This window comes from Canis lupus, chromosome 31 (assembly GCF_048164855.1).
Source record: "Canis lupus baileyi chromosome 31, mCanLup2.hap1, whole genome shotgun sequence".
NCBI classification, from domain to species: Eukaryota; Metazoa; Chordata; class Mammalia; order Carnivora; family Canidae; genus Canis; species Canis lupus.
In genome coordinates, this window is record NC_132868.1 from 17,502,828 (window position 1) to 17,508,680 (window position 5,853).

At 34.6% G+C, this 5,853-nt stretch overlaps 1 non-coding gene across 1 annotated transcript; it reads right to left on the minus strand.

Annotated features, from left to right (window-relative positions):
• Positions 1-1,663: 1,663 nt before the first annotated feature.
• LOC140622493 (U6 spliceosomal RNA) lies at positions 1,664-1,769 on the minus strand. The gene has a single exon (XR_012022251.1). It is a non-coding gene; the product is annotated as a U6 spliceosomal RNA (small nuclear RNA).
• Positions 1,770-5,853: the final 4,084 nt, after the last annotated feature.

Below are 5,853 nucleotides of genomic sequence, written 5' to 3' on the forward strand. Positions count from 1 at the left end.
TATGATTTTTATCCTTAATTTTGTTACTGTGGTTTATCATGTTTGACTTGTAAATGTTGAACTATCTTTGCATTTGATCATGGTGTGTGATCCTTTTAATGTATTCTTGAATTTAATTTGGTAATATTTTGTTAAGGATTTTTGCATATATTTTCATCAAGGATATTGGCCTGTAATTATTTTCCTGTGGTGGCCTTGTATGGTTTTGGTATCAGGGTAATGCTGGCCTCATAAAAATGGTTTGAGAGTATTACCTCCTCTTCTATTTTTTTGGAAGAGTTTGAGAAGTATTAATTCTTTGGCAGAGTTTACCAGGGAAGCTGTCTGGTCTTGGATTTTTTATTTTTGGGGAGGTATTTGATTACTGATTCAATATCCTTAGTCGTAAATGGTCTATTTAGATTTTCTATTTCTTCCTGACTCAGTCTTGCTTTGTTTCAAGGAATTTATCCATTTCTTCTAGGTTGTCCAATTTGTTGGCATATAATTGTTCAGAGTATCTTATGATCCTTGTGTTATCAATTGTAACATCTTTCATTTCTTGGGAGAGTGGTTCTTGTTCTTTGGTGAGTTTAGCTGAAGGTTTGTCAATTTTATCTTCTCATAGAAACTGCTCTTAGTTTCATTGATCTTTTATCTTTTCTACTGTCTTTTTAGTCTCTGTTTCATTTATTTCTACTCTGATCTTTGTTATTTCCTTCTTTCTAACTTGGGGCTTCATTTTTTTCTATTGGAGGTGTAATGTTGGGCTGCATATTTGAGGTTCTTCTTTATTTAAAAAGATTTTATTTATTCATAAGAAAGACAGAGGCAGAGGGAAAAACGCTGGTTCCCCGCGGGGAGCCTGGTGCGGGACTTGATCCCAGGACCCCAGGATCACAACTGAGCTAAAGGCAGACACTCAACCAATGAGCCATCTAGGCGCCCCCTTCTTGTTTCTTAACATAGTTGATTATCCCGATGAACTTCCATCTTACAGCTGGTTTTGCTGTAATGCATAGATTTGTTCTGTTGTATTTCCATTTCCATCCATCTCAAAGTATTTTTGTTTTCTCGAGTTCTTCTTTGACCCTGTGGTTGTTCAGTAGCATGTTGTCTAATCTCCACATATTTATGATTTTCCCAGTTATCTTTTTGTAATTGATTTTTAGTTTCATACTATTGTAGTTGAAAAAGATGCTCAATATGACTTCAGTCTTCTTAAATTTATTAAGACCTGTTGTCTAGCCTGACATATGATCCATCCTGGAGAATGTTCCATGAGCACTTAAGAAGGATGTATATTCTCTTGGTTTGGATAAAATGTTCAGTATATCTCTACTTTCGTTTTATTTTGTTTGAGATATTTTTACATATAATAAAATGCACACATTTTAAGGGCATAGTTTGGAGAGTTTTAAACAAATACATTGTGTCACTACTACCTGAATCAATTACCATTAGCCTAGAAAGTTACTTTATGCCAATTTCCCCCCTTCTCTCCTGCAAGCAATCACCCATCTAATTTCTATCACCATAGTTTAGTTTCCCTATTACAGAACCTCATCTAAATGGAATTAGGCACTATACTCTTCTGTGTCTGGCTTCTTTTGCTCAAAAGCTATGGATATTTTATTATTGAAAGTTGGCAAAATATCAAAGATGACTGAATTTAATGGTGTTCAAAAATATGGAATGCTTCACGAATTTGCACGTCATCCTGCACAGAGACAATGCTAATCTTCTCTGTATATTTCCAATTTTAGTGTATGTGCTCCCAAAGCAAGCACTGTATATCTATCTCTATTAAGTCCATCAAGTCTAAAGTGTCACTTAAGGCCAATGTTTCTTTATTTTGTTTAGATAATCTATCCCTTAATGAAAGTGGAATACTAAAGTCCCCTAATGTGCTATTTGTAAATCACTCCCTTTAAATGTTAATATTTGATTTATATATTTAAGTGTACCTATATTGGGTGCATATTTACAAATATTTACAAATGTTCTATCCTGCTATTGGATTGGCCCATTTATTGTTATGTAATGTTCTTTGTTTCTTACTAGTCTTTGTCTTAAAGCCTATTTTGTCTAATATAGTAAATGTAGCTACCCTGGCTTTCCTTTGGTTACCATTTGCATGGAATAGCTTTTTCCATCCCTTCACTTTCAGTCTGTGTTCTTATATCCGAAGTGAGTTTCTTGTAGGTCTTGTTCTTTTAATCCATTTAGTCACTGTGTCTTGATTGAGGAAATTAGTCCATTTACATTAAAAGTAATTGTTTTTATATTTATATATATAATTATATATATAATCGCCTTATGGTCATTTTTTGAATTGTTTTCTGTTTTGTAATTACTTTATTCCTTTCTTTTTTGTTCATTTGTGATTTGATGATTCTGTGTGTATGTGGTATACTGAGATTCCTTTCTCTTTTAACTACTAGGCTTTTGTGGTTACTATGAGGTTTACATATAACAAGTTTGAATGCATTTTTTTAAGTAATTTTCTAAGAAAGATTTGTGAGAGACAGCACAAGCAGGAGGAGGTACAGAGGGGAGCAGCAGACTCCCGCTGAACAGGGAGCCCAACATGAGGCTCTATCCCAGGACCCTGAGATCATGACCCAAGCCAAAGGCAGACACTTAACTTACTGAGCCTCCCAGGCACCCTTGAACACATTCTTAAGCTATATATTTTTACTCTCTTCCCACCATATTGTTTTCTGATGTCAAATTTTATATCTTTTTGTGTATCCCTTTTTACCTACTTTTGTCTTTTAACCTTCGTACTAGTTTTATAAGTATTAATTTTTATCCTAATTAAGCTTTATCAGTGTTTTAGTGATTATAATTGATTTTTAAATATTTGGAGAATTTTTTTTTACCTGTTATAATTCTTTTATAGGCAGGGAACATCTGTGTATGATTCAATCCTTAGGAATATATAAAAACTCAGCATTTAATCTTTCTTGGTGAGTATTCCAAGTGCACTGTAGAGTTTATTTCTGGTTCCACATTTATTTGAAGACCTTAGGATTGAAAGCAAAAATGCAGGAGCAGAAACCAACACAGGTACAACCAACACACAGTAGGAAGACTGAATTGTGATCGGCAAATTGCCAGAGGCTCAGCATGGACAAATCTGAGAATTAAGCTCTAAGGAACCCAGTCATAGTGGGGTTCCGTAAACATTGTAAGATTTACCTTCAGGAATAGGTTCCCACAGTAAATATAAGAGGAGAACCCATTGTGTTTCCAACATTTGGGGTGTATGTGTTGGGAGAAGGGTGGATGGAACAATTTTGAAATGTATCAGAGTATTCATTTTTAAGAAAGCCTGCCCTCAAAAGAAACTAGTTAACCAGAACCTAGGAGGGCACATGATGAGACGTGCACTGGCTGTTATATGTTGGCAATTTGAATTTAAATTTAAAAAAAAAAACCCAACTCTAACCTTCTCTAGCCATCCTGTCCCACCTAGGCAAGGAGGAAGGCACTGAGAAACACTTGTTAAGTGTTTGACAGTCTTGTATACAGGCTCACTGATACCTGATCATATGACTATAGAACACTTGTCCCTCTACACATTACTAAAGGCCTATTTATAGCTGTTTCTTTTGTCCAGTACATCATGTCCAGCTATCAAAAAATTACAAGCCATACTAAAAGGCAAAAAATACACAATTTGAAGAGACAGAGCATCCATCAGAACCAGACATCGCAGGGGTATTAGAATTATCAGACTAGGAATTTTAAACTATAATTAATATGGTAAGGGCTCTAATGGATGCATGAAGCATGCAAGAAAATGTAGGCAGTAAAAGAGAAAAATCCTAGGAAAGAAAAATTCTAGAATTAAACACTAACAGAAATGAATGTCTTTGATCAGCTTATTAGACTGGACACAGCTGAGGAAACTGATAATTTATTGAACACTACATCTGAAACTAATGATGTACTATATGTTGGCTAATTGAATTAAAAAAAAATCCCTGAGCCAGAGGGTATATCAATAGAATGCTCAAAAGCAAAGAGAACAAAGACTTAAAAATAACAATATCCTATGGCTGTGGGACAACTGCAAAAGGTATTAGAATACCAAAAGCAGGAAGAGAAATTTAAAACAATAATAACTAAGATTTTCTCCCAAGTTAGTGCCAGATAGCAAATCACAGATTCAGGAAATTCAGAATACCAAAAAAGATAAAGGCCAGAAAAACTATACCTTAGGTATATCATTTTCAAGTTACAGAAAATCAAAGATAAAATCCTAAAAGAAGCGAGGGGGAAAACATCTCACCTACAGAAGAACAAAGGTAAAGATCACATTCAACTGCTCAGAAACCATGTTAACAAGAAGAAAATGAACTATTTTGTGTTGAAAAAGTCACCAACCTAGAATTCTACTCTGCAAAACTATCCTTCAAAAGTGAGGGAGAACTACTTTTTCAGACAAACACAAATTAATGGAATTTGTTGCCAGTAGACCTGCCTTGCAAGAAGTGTTAAAATTTTCTCTTTAGAGAGAAGGAAAATTATACAAGTCAGAAACTCAGACCTACGTTAAGTAAGGAAGAGCAATGAAGAAGGAGTAAGTAAAAACAAAACTTCTAACTGATCTAACAGATAACAGTTTGTTCAGAATTCCAACAATGTGCTTGGTTATGTATGCCATATATAAACATACATAAGTGCAATGAATGACAGCAATGATAAAAGGGACTGGAGGGAGGATTATTTTGTTATTATAAGGTCCTTGTACTACCTGTGAAGTGTTATTTGAAAGTTGACTTGGATTAGCTGCAAATATGTATTGCAAATTCTGGGGCACCCACGTTTTAAAAAAAAGTTTTTAAAAGAAGTATAACCAATATGTAAGGAAGGAGAAAAAATGGACTCAGAGAAAATGCTCAATTAAAACACAAAACCAGAGAAAGAATGGAAGACAGAAATAGGAAAAAAGAACAAGTGCAACAAATAGGAAACAGTAAAAAAATTGATATATATTAATACAACTATATCAATAGTCACTCTGAATATCATTGGTCTAAATATACCAATTAAAAGAGATGGATCAAAAAACTGTTCAAGAAACCCACCTTAAATATAAAGACACATATAGATTAAGAGCAAATGGATAGAGAAAAATATACCATCTTAAGAGAAAACATGAGGGGCAGCCTCTGTGGCGCAGCGGTTTAGCGCTGCCTGCAGCCCAGGGCGTGATCCTGGAGACCCTGGATCGAGTCCCACGTCGGGCTCTCTGTATGATGCCTGCTTCTCCCTCTGCCTGTCTCTGCCTCTCTCTCTCTCTCTCTGTCTCTGTCTCTGTCTCTGAATAAATAAGAATAAAATTAAAAAAAAAAAGAAAACATGAGCAGCTATCTAATTTTCAAAAGGAACAGATTTCAAAGCATGAAAAGTTATCAGGGATAAAGGACATTACATAATGACAAAGGGGTCGATTTGGGTCAATCCTCCAAGAAAATATAACAGTCTAACAGAGCATCAAATTATGTGATGCAAAAAGAAACAAATGAATCCAACTATAAAATGGACAGATCCAGCAGGCTGAAAATCAGCAAGGATATAATAACTAAACAACTAAACTAACAAATATATAACTAAACAACAAATCAGCTGAATATAGTGGACATACATGTACTGCTTTATCCAACAGGAGTAGGATACAAATTCTTTTCAAGGTCACATGGAACATTCACCCAGATAGGCAACATGCTGGGCCCTAAAACACACCTTAACAAATTTTAAAAATAGAAATCATACAAGTCCATTCTTGAACCACAATGTATCTAAACTAGAAATAAATAACAGGTAAACGAAAAATCCTAAAATACATGGAGATTAAACACT